A 16,854-nucleotide genomic window follows, 5' to 3' on the forward strand; every position below is an offset into this window, starting at 1 on the left:
TATAATGCTGTAAGGACTGAAACCTAATACACAGAATTCACTCATCTAGGGAATAGACATCTCCTGGTTATTATATAGGTATACACATCTATGCACGTCTATGTATATATCTATACATATTTCATCTTAGTTTTGTTTCTGTTGTTGGCTCTTTGACATAAGCAGTGAATTTCAGAAGATTTTAAACTGTTCAAATTATTGAATAGCTTGCATATCTTTTTATTTTAACTTTTATTCCTTGCTCATTCATAAGATAAAACAGCTCACTTTTGCAGCTGTTACAGAGATACAAAGCCCCTATAATTCTAGTTGAAGTCAGTAGTTAGCAAATGCTTAATACTGAAAATTGGCTCAGAACTCACCAACAGAAAACTTTACAATATTCAAATTGGAGGTGAAATAAAAAGCCAATAATCAACTCTTCGTGCATGTTTGCAGTACAGTGCTGGAGCCAAAGGAAAGTTCAAGCTAACTAGGCATCAGCAGTAAAATAGTCATATTAGTGTCCTTCCCTCCATCAAAGTCCTGGGGCTAGGATACTTTTCCTCTAAATTACAGCTGTTCAGTTTTTGGGGAACATTGTGTTAACACAGTTACCTTGCTTCATCTTGTTCACAAGATCTGGCAGTTTCTGTGCATGACACTACAATACAGACTCTCCTATCTTTAACCCATATCATTACGTCAGTTGGTCATCTCTCTTTATGGGCAGGGGGAATGTGGTGGATGTGATACAGCTTGACTGTAGTCAGGCTTTGTATATGCATGGCATTCTCATTCACAAGTTAAGGACATATGTATGGGCTGGAAGAGCAGACTCACATTGGTTGAAACTTGGCTGCATCTCTTGGCTCATCCAGAGGAACCAGTGGCAGCTTAATGGTCAGCTGCAGTCTGGTAACACAGTACACTAGGGACTGGTAGTGGGGCTAATATTGTTCCACATATTCTTAACTATGCTAGTCAAAACTCAGAGTGAACACACTCTTCACAAACTTGCAAAGCAAGGGGGGCAGTTGACAGTGACCAGTGTGATTTAGTTCTGTGTAACTTTGAGAAACTTGAGGACTGAGCCGAAAAGTGCTATGGACTCCTGACTGTCCTTCAGCAAGAAGGGCAAAGTCCCACATGTGTAACTTCAGTAACTTCTGCACCAGTCTGGGCTGGAGGCAAGTGTCTGAGTAGCAGTCTGGTCCTACTGAAAAAGACTGGAGGATCCAGGTGCCAGGTGGAATACAAGGCAGAAGTGTCCTCTCATCACAGATAAGACAGATGATTGCTCAGCTCCATTATGAGACCATGATCAGCATATTAAGTGATGTTGTTATCCTATTCCTAGCAATGGTGAGATTCCATTTGGAATAGTGTATCCAGTTTTGTACCTAAAGAACATTACCCAAAGGAGATGTCAGGGTGTTTGATATGAAGAGGAGGCCAGGAGGAGATCAAATAGCAACCTAAATTATGCAAAGAGGTACTACAGAATCAACTGTTTCTTTGAAGTGGGAGATGCCCAGAAGAGGAAGAAGAGCAGTGGTCAAAGATTGTGTCTTGAGAGATCAAGGCTGGAGATTTAGGAAACAGTTTGGGAGACTAAGAATCACTGGAAGAGGTTGCTGACAGTAGTAGTGGAAGCTCCATCCTTAGAATGAATCTTAGAAACTCAGATTGAAAAAGCCTGGCTGATCTGAACTAGTGCTGCCAATAGTCTGGCTTTGAGAGGCAGGTTGTACTAGAGATTTCCAGAGATCTTTCAATCAGCATTTTTGTAAGCCTATGATCTCTCCTTAAGAATGTCCTTCTGACAAGAAAGTGATTATTTTTCCTCCAAGTAGTCACAGAGGATGTTAGAGCAGTATGTTTTTCCTGCAAGCAGACACAAGCCTGAAAGATGTTTTCACTTGCCAAAAAGAGAACAGCAACCAACACTCCGTGCCAAAAGAAAGAGAAAATCATATGATCTTGGCAAGCAGAATACATGATTCTAGGGCTGGCACACTGCTAAGGCATGAGCTTTGCCCACAATGTGCACAGTGGTGATAAGACTGAGATTGATCTGTGTGGGTTCAGTGTTTCTGGTACTTGCAGAACATGGAGGTTTTAATTTTACAGCCACATTTGAGAATTTCAAGTTCTGTTTGACTTCTGTGATAGGATTAGAAATTGATTCAAGTAAATATTTTAATGCAATTACTTTACAGTGTTTATGCTAAATACAGAAGCTGATGCTGTAAGAAACAGGAACACTACATAAAACTGAATAATGAATAATAAATATTACACTAGAATATAAATATAATAATATGTATTCTGCAGAAGTGATGGAAAATGGGCTTCATAAGACACTAGGGTCCTGCTTGTCACTTGATCTCACTTCTACTGTCAGTAAAACTATTTTGATTAGACAGGGAAAGAAACACATCTTCCTCTTCTGTATCCTGGCTCCCTTTCATTTCTAGGAGCTTTACACAAATTATTTGTGAATGAAATTGATGTCCTCTTTGTTCACAATTGCAGGGTATGATCTCTTAAACTTCATATTTGTTCTTATTGCTGCAGCTTCCAATCTCAAATAACGTGTGCTGTTGCTTTTGTGGATCAGAAAAAACATAACCATCAAGAACTTGACAGAAAAGAAATTTTCAAAAATATTGTTGCCCGAAGATTTATAATTAAAGAAAAATTTTGTCACCAACAACAGAGTGCCTGTCAATGTGGAGAGAATTCTGCATGTCTTTGCAGGGTTTATTCTGAATATTCTCTTTCATTTTCTTTAAAGCTGGTTGTAGAAATAGTGTAACTCTTGTGAAATTTTTTTAAGTTGATGAGGCAACATCTCAAGACCATCACTTCTGCTTAGGGGATGTGGAACACCTTTAGGAGCAATTCTGTGAAATACCTTGTTTTGTGTAAATCCAATCTTCAGCAGTGAGATAGTGCTACAGCCAGCTTACAGAGGCATAGGTTGAAAATGGAGAAACAGGGACATTTAGGAGGTAATGTTTTGCTTGCCCTTGGAAGGCAGCATTTGCTCTTTGAAAGTCACAGTTACCTCTGAGCAGGACTGAAATGTTCTTCCATCTCTGGAGTTCTTCAGCCTTGCTCTGAGACAGAGTACTCTTTCTGAATGACTTTTCTAGCATTTTCTTGAGAAAGGGAGGTGCATCACTTGGTAAGATTTTATCTGTATTTCTTAACTATTTATTTCTTCCTGCTTACCTCTCCCAGACCCACACCTCTCTCCCATGAACCTAGACACTGTTAATGTGTCTTCACTTCGGTAAGACATTATGACATCCCCATGTGACATTTCAGTTACTTTCAGTCCCTGCATCACCTTCATTACCTTCCCTCCCACTATGACTTCTGAAGAATAACTAGTTTAAGATTGTCCTCTGTAAGTGGAGGAGGAGGGATGGAGCTGATGATCCTTGAGGTCCCTTCCAACCCAAGGCATTCTATGATTCTATGATTCTACGATTCTATGAAGTGAATGGAGACAGCTTCAGTGGGGGAAGGGGATAGGTAATGACTAGTTTCAATTTTAAACAGGAATCCTGACAAATGTATGAGTAATAGAGGAAAAGTATACTCTGACAAGTCCATTTCATTAGACTAATGAATATATTTTTTGTTCATATACACCCTTTCCTGATAAAATGTCCTTACGTTATGTATCAGGACAATTATTTACTGTGAGAGTGACAGCACTGGAACAGGCTGCTTAGAGAGATGGTGAAGTCTCGTTCTCCAGAGATATTTAAAACCTGCTTGGACACTTTCCTGTGTAACCTAGAGCAGATAACCTATTTTAGCTGGTGTTGGATTCAGTGATCTCCAGAGATGCCTTCCAACCCTTATGACTGTGATTCTGTGACTTCTGGGACATCTGTGTCACCTTGAGTTAGAAAAGATGTGGCCTAAGCTTTGTGTCCATTGTGAGGGATGGAATAATGGCCCAAGCTCACATTCAGGTGATGTGACCTGTCATCATTATGATACAGAACAAAGTATTTCAGGTAATTCCACCAAAATTAGATGAGTTTTTGTTTGTTTATTTGTTTGTTTTATATTTTGGGCGTGTCAGAATGCATAATACTGACATAATTTAGTCAGAGACCTAACCAAGACATGTTTCTTAAAAATTAAGAAAAAAGTAGTCCTTCTGTGAATAATGAAACTTTCAAGTCCTGTACTTCTGACTTGCAATGAGAACAAATGGTAAGATGTCAAAATATCACCCCAGACATATTTTCTCTCTTAGCTGTGCTCTTTGGGAATTGCATGGAATGACATCTCTCTTTAGTCATTTTTCACAATATCTGTATGGCCTAAGACTGATGGAATAATTTTAAAACAGACCTTTCAATCCAAACATAAATTGGCATGTAGCCTTTTGATTCTGTTAACAGATGGTGTATGGTATTTATGAGAACAGTTGTTAAATGCTTTATAGTGTGACTCACCAACTGATAGCTGCATATTAATGGAAAGTGGACAGCACTATCACATTTACAAGTGCTGGACTGCTGAGTGGAGCTGGGGGACTTGACTTGTAAAACTGGTTGTCCTTATATGTTTGGTCTAGATTATTTGGATTCCTTCTCTAAATACTGTTTTTATGATGTAAGATCTGCTAACCATACTGCAAAGATGAAAATCTTTTAAACCAGAAATTATATCTTAGTTTCTGGGGGAAAAAAAAAAAAAAGAAGAAGAAAAAGAAGAAGAAAATGAACTCAGCAGTTAATTATGTTTGTTTTCTAGAATTAGTTTCTGGGGTGGGTGATTCTGAAGATTAGTTTCTGAGATGCTGTATTTCTTGTTACTAACTGAAAATATCCAAAGAAAAATAAAATCTATTTATGATGCTGGTATCAGTATATAACATATTAACTGTTCATCAGAACAGTCAGAAGGCATTCTTGCCTTGTCTTGATATGAGTTATAAATTTTTGACAGACATTTGTTTCGCCCACTTTCATATTGTCATTAAAGTTTTTCTAGAGCAGTGTGCAATGTGAGCAAGCTTAGTTCAGGTATTCTTTAAAAATCCTTGCTATGAGGTTTTTCATTGAAGCACTTTGTGTATCAGTTATTTCAAGAGCTGGAAAAACCTCTGAAAGCATGCTAAACATTGCATCAAATTACAAGGAACATAAAATGGGCCTCACATATGATCCTGCAAATTAATGAAAAGACAATTAGCTGTCACTGGTAAACCACTTACTTCATTGCTGTTATCTTGAGTTTGTTTAGGTTGCTTTTATTTGCATTTGAATGGTAAAATATCCTTAATGGAGATATTGAAGAAGAATTGACAATGGTGGCACCATTATAGCTTGCTGGAGTTCATGTGAATAAAAAAATAAGACCTCATACAGCTAGAGTAAGATTATAAGCTTGTTCCCTGTACATCCCCTGGGCCACACTGGTAGACTGGAGCCCAAAGGTAATAGCTTCTGACAGGGAAAGTCATACAGAAGATATGGCATTTTACCCTTTTTCCCAGGATCTGGTAGAACCTAAACCTCACCAAGTACTCAAAATATGCCAGACTGTGAGCAGCTCCTAATTCCCATCTGATTATTCATCGTCTATGCAGGAATTTCACTTTTCTAAAGTTACAGTCTGGATTTAGGGGCACTGAGGAAAAGAAGGAAGGTTAGAAAACTGTCTGGGGCAATGCCAGAGGCTCTTGACAAACCCAGGAGAGTTTTAACATTCTTCTGCTGTTCCCATGAATAATCAAACCTTATTTAAAATATCTGGGGAATTTTTCCCCCCTTCTTCAGTTCCCACTAAGCCTCAGTAAGTATAGTGAGATTGCAGTGGGATTTTTAACGGAGTAAAATGTTCTTTGTGCTATAGGCAACCACACAGCGTCTGACAGCAAAGGTTGGAGAGACACACGTAGTAATCACAGGATGTTGCAATGCATTCCTCTTTACTCAGACACCTGCTTGTATCGTGGCTGCAGGGTAGCGTAGGGGAGATACAGAAACACACAGACGGCTGCAGGTATCAGTCTTCTCAGCTTACCACTGACCCAGCAGCCTGAACTGTCCCTATTTACAGACAGGGGCTGAAGACCCTTCTGGGATCAGCATTCTGGCTGCACAGACCCCACCTCTCTGGTAGTGGTGCTGCTTGGATTCTCAAGTCCTTCTGAAGGTCTGGTCCTGATGCCAGACATCTGTCTGGACATACATTCACCTGTGTGTCTGGGGGCCCCTCATGAGTAAGTGGATTCATCCCAGACAGCGGGTTATTTGTGTGCTTGATGAGAGAGAATACACAAGTTTGCAACATTAGGTTTTCATTAGGTTTTAACCATCCAAATGAATGTAACCAATAAAAGGAAAGAAGTGCATAGTTTTGTTTTGGCCAGCTCAAATATAAATTTACCTTAAACTCTCTTCAATATGCCTTTATTTTCAGCCAACTCTTGTCCTTGATAAAAGAAAAAGAACTAAACTACCTTTTGTTATCTTTTGAAAATGAACAAAACTGCAAACTCTAAAGGAAAGCGCAGCAAAAATAGAGAGGCTGGAGAAACTGATTAATGAGGGAGAAAATACATAGAGCTTGGCTAAGCAGCGACTCAGAGATGACACAGTAAGTCTACAAATATTTGCAGGCCGTAAATACCGAGGACAGGAATTAAGTACAGCACAGCCAGGCGTAATCAGGACTATGGGAAGAGGAAAAAATATATATGTGGGGAATTGAGAGAAAAGAGTTGCTGGTGAAATGCAATAGGCCAGAGAGTTAATAGATGGCATACATGCCCTGCAGAGTGCCACACAGTGATGGTTAGGAAATAGGGAGAGAAAGATGACACGGCTGGAAAGGCGGCTGGTTGAATATCAACCATTGTAATCATAGAATCATAGCATGATGGGAGTCAGAAGGGATCATTGTGTCCAACCCCCTGCTAAAAGCAGGTCCCTAGAGTAGATTGAGCAGGAAAGTGTCCAGGTGGGTTTTGAAAATCTCCAGAGAAGGAAACCAGCCCGGATTGGGTGTTAAGCAGAGAGGGCACAATGAAGCCTTCCCAAGGCCTGGCATGACTGCGGGCCAACTGTGTCACTCTGTCCATGGCCATGCAGGTTGGGGCCAGCTCTGGTGTGCCAGCACAGATCTGTTTGTTGGGTTGGATGGGACAGAGTTGTATGTTTTGGGAATTTAACCCTGAGTAAGATCAAAAATAAAAAAGGAACTTTTGTATCTTGTGAAAAAGAATGAGAGCAGGCAGAGGAGGCTGACCTAACTGCAAGGCACTGCCTGGGCTGGGCAGGAAAGTGTCCAGCCAGCCTTGTTCTGATCCCTCAGCACAAAACGTCCCCAGCTAGGAACATGGAACAAGTCTGTTCCTTGTTGTAGATCTGAAAAGGGCCTTACACATCCCAAAGGCATCAGTTGTGCTTCCTCCCCACCCCACCAGCGGCTCATAAAGGAGATCATTCTGCTGAGGTCCTTGACTCTCTCTGACTATGAGCTGTTCCCTGCTCCAGGCCCTCTGGCTGCAATCTCTTAAAATGGGAAATGCCATCTGAGCCCAGCGAGGACATGCTGTTACAGACGGAAGTTCATTGCACATTTGGGGCATTTCTGCAGGAATTTTTCCTCTGAGAATCTGGTGGGTTCTGAGGGTGGAAAAAGGCGCTTTGTTTAGGTTTTTAATCAACCTCGTATCCGTCATGGGAAAGGCACTGTAGAATGATTTTGTGGTGAGTTACAAATCTGCTAACCTAGGTTAGACTAGATGACCTTTAAAGGTCCCCTCCAACTCAAACAATTCTATGATTCTGTGAGTTTAGAAACAAAATTAATTTCATTAAAACAAGTTGTTCACAGAATAGAGCTAACATTTTTCATTACATCCAGCTTTCTCTGTAACCAATCTGTGTAAACAAGGCTATTTTATCAAGTAAAACTACTCCACTGGGAGCTGCAAGGTGGCAAGGCCCCGAGGTCTCATACATAACTGGAAGAAGCACAACTTTGCCCTGTTGTGTTGACTGTTTTCCCTCCCCAGCACGTTGTGACTTGTAAATAAGCTTGCAGTAGTGAAACCAAAGCTACAGATGTTAGTTCATCCTGCTCGTGTGTATTTTTTGATCTGTGAGTTAGTGCACTGCATTACTGCTGCGCTTTCAGGCTGTAATAATGTACACACATTCTTCTAACCTCTTGTTGTAAGTGAGGGCTTAGCACACGGCTGCCCAAAAAGCCATTGGTGTGTGTCTCCAAGTAGAGTTTCTAAGTAGTGTGGATTTAAAAGTCATCAGCTTAAACAGATGCAAGAAAAAATGACTGCTCATTAACAGGCATAGAGCAAAGCTGTGCACAGCAAAGCAGGGAAACTGCATGTGGAGACAGTGAGGAGCAGGGAGCATACAGGCTGCCAGCTTGAGGCTGGAGAGAGTGCAAGCTTTCCATGGAGTGCAGGGTCACTGGTACTGCTGTCCATGGCATGTTAAGAGGAGAGGCTGTGCTGTGCCCAGGATTTTTCCACCTGCATGGTTTTTCAGAGATCTGAAATAAAAAGTTGTAATGGGATGAGAACAGAAACTAAAAGGAAAGACTGAAGAAGCATGGGGGAAAAAAAAAGAGGGGGAGAAATGGGGAGCACTTTTAATAAAACATTAAGAAATCAGGCCAAAAGGAAAGGAGCAAGGCTGACTTTAAGGAGCAGTAGCACTGATCTGGTCAGCAAACAGCTCTGCCTTTCCTCTGTCAGGGAAGGGAACCCCCCCCTCTATAGCCCACTGTTTTGCCTTCTTCCCGGGGGGCTGCAGAACCAGGCAGCCCCTGGAGCACTGTGTTTCACTGACACCAGTGTTCCTGCGGCAGCACGGTCACACAGAGCATATGCTGCCTATGACAGGCGTGCAGGGCTGTGCTTTTCCACACGTGCTCCCAAGGTCTCCCGATTGGTGTGCTCAGCAGAAGGGGCCGGTCCTTGAAGTCAGCTCCTGTGCCTATGACAGATGATATTTTCATGCAAGAAAACAAAACCAGACTATCTGATGGACTGCATTATTTTTCCAGGCGGCTTGGAACTGCAACTGCAAAGTAAGAAGTTTTATGCTTAGACTTCAAAACTGTGAGTGGAATTTAAAATCAGTTTTAAACAATTTTTTTTTTAAAGTGGAAACTTTGCATGAAGTGTATATATCTGCACAATAACTTTTCATTATGGAGTGAGCTGTTGCGAATTCTCCTGAGATGAACTAATGATTGTTTTGGGAAACTTCATGGAGTGCTCGCTGCATTTGCGGCTGCACTCATAAATGTGTCCTGAGAAGGAAGATGCTCTTTTCAGTGCATGCAATTAGTCCAGCTGGAAGGGGTTTCAAATTATCCACGCCACTGGAAAATGTGTTTGAGCAGGACTGGTTGTGCTGATGGAGAACCTCTTGGGAATTATCAGCAAATGTCGGACTGGTCTGTGTGTCTTTGTCATGAGTGTCATTTGCTGGTTGCTTGTGTATGGAGAGGGATTAGGTGAAAACCTGCTGTTACCATTGTGTGGCACTGCACTGGTGAGGTGGGAAGGCTGCTGGTACCAGGTGTTAGCAAGCTGGCCAATTAATGGTGATTGCGGGAAATTAGTTTAAGACAGTATTGTCCACTGGGATGCAGATTTATAGAAATAATTGTAACAAAGAGATAGGTAGCACTTGTGCACAGGAGGCTCGTTCTTGTAGGTAAAACCTAAAAAATCTGCTCTTTTTCACATGAGCTAAATAGGAATAGTGTAATAGTTTTCCATGGGAAAGCTGTAGGGGCTGATACCCAGTTCAAAAGTCCAAACCTGAGTTGGCAGTTTGTGACCCCAGATTTGTGTTATTTTCAGTTTCCTGTGGGAACTGCCCAATAATCCCTGTGACCCTGTGCTGTTTATACACAGTCTTAGGTGCAAAGACCTTTTCTGGATTCACGTGAATGTTAGTAAAAGCTGGGATACATGCTTTTAAATCAAGTTGTTTTGAAGCCAGACAAGATTGCCCCATAGCTATCTCTAGCTACTCCAACATTTATATATAGTATGATTTTTGCTTAGAAAACAAGCAACTTAACATTTTTGAGCCTTGGCAAACATATTCCATCAGTTTATACTCTTATATTCTAGTGGACCCAAGTGAAATCCAAAGAAAAATTAGTCGTGTGTTACTGCTAAGTAGGTGTGGCAGAAATCCCATCCCTTGTGCTTCCACTGCCATTAGTCTGCATCTGGACACCTCCAGATCATGCAGCAACATAAACAGCATTCAAATGAGGTGTGGGCATACAACTGCATTTCTGCAGAATTAGTCAGAGCACATAACGTGGGACGTGTACCAACTTTATACAGCTGGCAAAGAGGCAACTCCATCCATTGCCAAGTACAAAGTAAATGTCAGTTATTTCTTTAACAAATGAACTGCTAGAGTAATTCTCTACCATTTCGGTACTCTTACTTCATTTGTTGAAGAGTTTTTGTTACAACACTGGAATCTCTAAAGGCAGATTTATGGTATTGAGCCATGGCTGGAGTGAATCTGAATTTATTTGAAATAAACAGTGATAAATTTCCTTTGTCTTCATCCCTTTCCTCTACCTTTTGTTGGTCACTACAGCTGGAACACCCTAGATTTTTCCAGTAGAGCAAAAGACAATTTTTTTTCCCAAAGAATTTGATTCTAACACAAAAAATACACCCACAGAGAAAATCTTGAATCTCAAGTACTCCATCAGAGAGGCCTTCTTAGTTGAAAAGAGGAAATCCTAAAGGGAAGAAGCATTAATCCAAACCACTAATAAATGCATAATGAGTTAGTGTTCTGTAAAAACAAGGGACAATTTTATTTTGATAATATTAAAAATCAAACCTGTATCGATTTTCTTTCGATTTTCTCAAAATAACATATTGGGAGTGAAAGTAAATAAATCTATGCAACATGCAGATATTCTTTCCAGTGGCTGATAAAGTTCTTTAAATAAAAATCGTCTCTAAACCTTATAATGTAAAGTATTTCACCTTCACATGACACAGCCTGGTTCTTCTTGTTCCCTTAATTTGAGAGTCTCTGTTAGATACTTTTACCTTGATAGAACAGGCCAGATTCATAGCTAGGCAAGCGTGAATAAAGAATAACTCACTGAAGTCAATGACATGACCCTGGATTCAATCCAGTGTGACTGGAGTTGGAATGTGGCTCCATGCATGCAGCTGGCACCCGTGCCAGGCAAAGCAAGGAGGTAAACAAAGAGATACTGCAGTTGTGCATGTTGCTAGCAGGAATGCCATGGTGCTGCCAGCTTCCAGTTGTGCTTTCACCTGGAACTTCTGCCAAAAGAAAAGATCTAACAGCATGATCTCAGTTCTGCCCCACCAACTTTACTTGTTATGTATCCTCACAGTTGTGTGAAAGGTGCTAAGCCTCTGACATGAAAGTCAAGGTATAAATTGTATCTGTTACTCTATTTCTTTTCTCCTGCTCAGAAAGATTTTAGTTTTTTTTCCTCCGTGATTTTTAGGTTTATGCTGTTCTTTGCTGGTAATGTTGTTTCAGGAAGGTTTATTTCTGGCTGTGAAATTGCTGCTCTCTGTGATATTCTGGGATGTCCCAGAAGCTTCTTCCCAATTCCTAGAGAAAGCTTTTTCCTCCGCTATATTGTGATGATAACTGCACTGCTCCCATGGCCACCTACGCAGCAAAATAAAATAACTCCCAGCTTTTTGTCATGGAGAGACTAATGGGAATGTTTCGTACAATAGGTGGGGCTTCCTTATGACTGCTTTGATTTTCCTGTTCTGGGTGCTAGGCAAAGTTGCTGCCTAAAGAGAGGCAGAGTTTTATGCAGCTGTCTAGAGGCAATCCCATCTCATCAAATTCTTCCCAAAGGAATAATTTGGCCTTGTTTGAGATGGGAGAGTCACCTCACACTTGTATTCCTGGCCAGACACCACTGCTCTATACTTTTATTGCTGCAGTTAAAGAACTGAATTCTGTGAAACGTGTGCCCATGACAATTCATCTCTGTTAGTTGGAATTGCCAAAACATGGAAGGATCTTCAGGGGAAGACTTTACATAGGATCTGGTGTGAGGATGGTGTCCTGGTTACTCTGAATGGGAGACAGGCACGGGATGCTCATATTTTAAGGAGCTCACTACAGATGCTATCTGCTATGTGAACTTCTAGGGCCACTTCAGTTTCTAAGTATTCAGCATCACCAAGAAAAATCAGCAAAGCCAAAAGGCAGGGTCTGCATGTTCTTTGCTGCATAACAAGTTCCTGGAATGAAGTGCATTCATATCTACTGCTGAAGTGGGAATTATATGAAGCTAAGGCACAGCTGAACTGTACTTAAAGCAGTTTCTTTTGAAGTGCTTTTTATCATTACTCAGACATTTTTGTGCTGTGTGGGTGTGATCTCAACAACAGCACTCTATTAGTCCAAAATACTTACTAAGGTCTGTCTGTGTGGGTATACAGTTTACCTGTAACACAAAATGTTCATATGATACATGCTGCTTATCAGATCTTTCAAGTTTTAGAAAATCTAATCTTTTATAGTGATTTATCATACTGTTGTATCTGGTGCAGATGAGAAGAAGGTATTACAGGCTATTTTTTTGGAATAAGCAGTTTCAGTAGGAAACAAAAAAAAAATCTTCCTGATATTTTCTGTTTTAAAATGAATTCCACAAAAGCATTTGTGAGATGGGGATACTTGTCATGTAGCTGAGTCAGTAGGATTATGGAAGGGATCAAACAGAAGAGAAGCAGTCTCTTAGCACATACCAAGTTCTCAAATTTAAAGAGGTTTGTGGACATAAGAGATAACACCTTGGCTGCAACACTGGTAAATATTACTGTTTTTCCAGGCCTGAGAAATATCACGCTACAAAATCATAAAATCTTTGTGAATTTTGGTCCTCTGAGTCACCTGAGAGAAGCAGTCTAGAGGCTGTGTACGAAAGGGAGATATACAAAGCGAGAGAAAGCACAGAACAAACGTTTTTGCTAATGCAAATGCTTCTTGAAGCTGAAAATGAAAAGTACACAATTTGGCAGGGAAAAAGATGAGCGTGTGAGTAAAAGTCATGTACCTCTGATGTTGTTTTCTACCTTCTGTGCTATGTGCTTTGTGCCTTAGGGAGAATGAATAATACTGTTTTGAAGACAAATTAAGTTACCTTAATAAATGCATAATGCATTGTTTTGAAGACAAATTAAATTACCTTAATTAAATTGCTGATTGTGGGCTCTCAGAAAAAAAAAGAAAAAGAAAAAAAAAAAAAAAAGATGTGTTCATGTGCCAAAGGTCACACCGTTGTAAGGGGGATGTGTGGGGAAGATGCACCACTGAACAACCCACAGCATGAGGCATCTACTCTATCCATACGAAGAAACCAGGAAAATTAGATGGCTCCTAAATACAATTGACCCTAAAACTTTTACAACCACATCTTTTAATATCGTTTCAAACCTAACTCTTTGAGTGCCACTTCATTATGTCCTGAAATTACAGCACCTTGGATGACATTTCTTGCCATCACAGGAACCTACCTCTTTCAACACTTTGTGTATCATATAGCAACTGATATAGTTTAAGATATGTCTGTCTCACTATGAGCAAAGGGCCAAGAGCCTTTTCCCTGGAATACTGTTGCTGTGACACAAACAGAAGAATTAAGACAATTATAAACAACTGGCATTTAAAGATTTCAGCTGTAACCAAACAAGCGTGACTGACTCCAATATTTTGTAGTTTGGCCTAAGGAAAAACAGTCTGAAAAACCTTTTGCAGATTGTCTGTCACAATTTCAAGATGAAACTTTAAATTCCAATCTCTATCTTTACATCTTAATTCATATCTTTATGCCTTCCTATGGCTTTGCACCTCCCTTAATATTTTCATACCTATCGTTCCTAACCAGCAGAGCTGAGATCCACTTGATTAAAATGCTGATTTCTAGAAAGAAATGGGGATTTACCTTTTGTGCAAGGCAGCAATTCTAGTCTATATTTTAGCCAAGAAAATACATCTCAAAAGAAAATCCAGGTAACTAAAAGAAAGTAATTAAAGGAAACATCAACAGTCATGGTTTTTAAGCACTACATGAAGGATGGCTAGAGCAAGGAGTTCATTTCTGGTTTGAGCAAATTCACTAAACCTAATGGGAATAGAGATAACTTATAACAAAGGTACACTCAAATGTTTTGCAGACGAGAACTCCCCCACATGTAATTCCTGCCTTTTAAACATTCTGTGCTGATGCACAGCAACACCAAGTGCCCATGGCTCTGGCTTGGGAGGAAAGATAAGGATATTCGTTGTTTCAAGAATGCTAGTGGGAAGGTGGACTGTGACTATATTTGCTGGAATCTGACTGAGTTTTAGATGAGAAGTGCCAATATATGATCACTCAGAGGGTGGTGACGCACTGGAACAGGTTGCCCAAGGAGGTTGTGGATGCCCCATCTCTGAAGGCATTCAGGGTCAGGCTGGATGTGGCTCTGGGCAGCCTGGTCTGGTGGTTGGCGACCCTGCACACAGCAGGGGGGTTGAAACTAGATGATCATTGTGGTCCTTTTCAACCCAGGCCATTCTATGATTTTGTGATCAGGGTTATCAGCATCAGGTCTCTTCCAAGTCAAACGACTCCATGATCAAAGATCAGCATAGTCTGACATGCCTGAACACAAGTATCAGTGTTCAGGATGCCTGTGCTGTTGGTGTTTCATCATTTTAATTGCTAGAGGTTAAGCTCTATTCTGCCAGCTGCACGCAGGCAGTGGCAGTACACCTACACAGTGTGTTTGTGCTCTGCTGGACTTGCTCTACTCCCCAAAAATACCTGTGACCTCAGCATATAGATGCTTTAAGCAAGCCTGTCTTGCTGCAGGGCAGAGGTAGGTCTTAACCCTGCCCACTCTTAGTGCTCAGTCTGAGACCTGTGATGCCTCAGGTGGTGAGTATCCAATCAGGCATGCTAAAACTCACCCAGAAGTTTTAAGTAAATACGTAAAGATAGGCATTCCTCCACATGTTTTTGGTTCTCGCTGTGTCTACATCCCAACATTGATTGAATAAACATCTTTATTGTTAAAAAGGATGTTAAAAGAAGGGAGAAAATGGGATCCCAACTTGTAGAATGTTTTATATAGTCTATTTGCAAGCAAACTCACATAGTCAGAAACAGTGATTTCAGAAGCTGCCAGCATGGCTGCCCAGTACTGAAGGGAGAGAGCAGCTTTCCTTCTTCCAGGTCCTCAGTACAATTTTCTGCAACATTGAAGTTGGCAGTCTGTAAGTGATATATTTACTCTTCATTGCTGCTCTTCATTGGGGTTTACAGCCTTTGGGATGTACATGCCATCTTTTTTTTTTTTTTTAATTTTGAAGTTGAGTTGCTTTTACATTTTCCCCGAAATGCTGAATTGCCAAATGCTTCCAAGAAGTATCTCCATGGAATTGAGATGCTGCTCCATACCCTTTACGAATGTAAATTAACTATTCTTACTGAAGTAATTGGCAGAAAAGTAATTTCCCTTTATCATGACAAACAGTATTGCAGTATAAGAGTAATGACTACAATTTAAGTAGCTATGAATTGTGCATTAGGGAGCTCTAGGCCTGAACATTGCTCACAATGAAATTTAAATTGCATTTTTTCTGCATCTAGCTGTTTATAAATAACACGGCAGATACAAACACAATAGTAATTTTTGTCACCAATTTCTTATTGACATTGACAGTAGAAACGAAAGATGTAACTAGCTGATGGTCTGTGCAGTAAATAGAGGTTAAATTATCTTTTACTGTACTCACACTTCACCAGAAATGGAAACAAATCAAAACCCTAGAACCAACCACAAGATGAAGTGTAAGCAGCTGGAAAAACTAAGCAAATATTTAGCAGCTAGGATCTTGTTTCATAGGTGATAATGTTAAAAAAAAAAAAAAAAAAAAAAACATCACTGGATTAAATGTTCCATGAACTCTATCATATAAATTTATATTTTTATACAAATTTCTGGCTTGGATCTAACTCTAAGCCTACCTGGCAACCACAGGCAATCTAAAAGCAAAGAATAAGTGGTTTAATATGTATTGCAGCAGCCTCCAAATCCTGCTAGATCATGTGTGCTGTAGGAGTGCTCTTGTACAGGTGTGCTATAAGCTCTGCAGCTTTCATTCATGCTTGATGTGCTCCATCCTTACGTTCACTGTGCAACATCACTGTCTTACAGTTCAGCAATCTCACTTATAATCATTTACAGAAAGCTCATGAGACTGATCTTCCTGAGAATGAGGGATAGTCTTGCTCTTAGGCGTGACTATTTTTACATCCAAGTGATGTGATACAGAGCACCAGCTGCCGTGATGTGAACCATGGTTTGATCTTCCTGGAAGGCTGGAGCTCCAAGTCTGGCAACTGTTTCTTACATAGGCTTTACTAGGGGATTTTATCTGTTGACATTGAATTGGTGATGGCATTTCTTAGCAATGTCAGAGCAGGTTAATCTGCTCATACAATCATACAATCATACAATCACAGAGTGGCTTGGGTTGGAAGGGACCTCAAGGATCATGAAGCTCAAACTCCCCCGCCGCAGGCAGAGCCACCAACCTCCACATTTAATACTAGACCAGGCTGCCCAAGGCCCCATCCAACCTGGCCTTGAACACTGCCAGGAACAACTACAGTGACAGCCATGCACACCTTGCATTTCAGTTTGGTAGGTATGAGTTAAAGCCCAGCCTCCCTCAAACCATCCGCATACCTATGCTGCAACTGAAGCCTGTGGGCTCAGGATGACTCTTGTGAGTTATTGAGAGGCTGAATGGA

The 16,854-nt window shown here is 40.6% G+C and overlaps 1 protein-coding gene across 6 annotated transcripts in view; it reads left to right on the forward strand.

Moving 5' to 3' along the window:
• The window catches only part of STARD13 (StAR related lipid transfer domain containing 13), a 332,321-nt gene that overhangs the window by 21,914 nt on the left and 293,553 nt on the right, over positions 1-16,854 (forward strand). The window contains exon 1 of one of the 6 annotated variants that reach the window (XM_090133184.1): positions 9,018-9,081. The exons of 4 other annotated variants lie outside the window; for them this stretch is intronic. The gene's annotated coding sequence lies outside the window, so the exon portion shown is untranslated. Of the gene's footprint in view, positions 1-9,017; positions 9,113-16,854 lie in introns of those variants that run through there. One more of the 6 variants, XM_090133180.1, reaches the window with a different exon arrangement.

Source organism: Phasianus colchicus, chromosome 1 (assembly GCF_987193195.1).
Source record: "Phasianus colchicus chromosome 1, bPhaCol1.hap1.1, whole genome shotgun sequence".
In the NCBI taxonomy this organism is placed as follows: Eukaryota; Metazoa; Chordata; class Aves; order Galliformes; family Phasianidae; genus Phasianus; species Phasianus colchicus.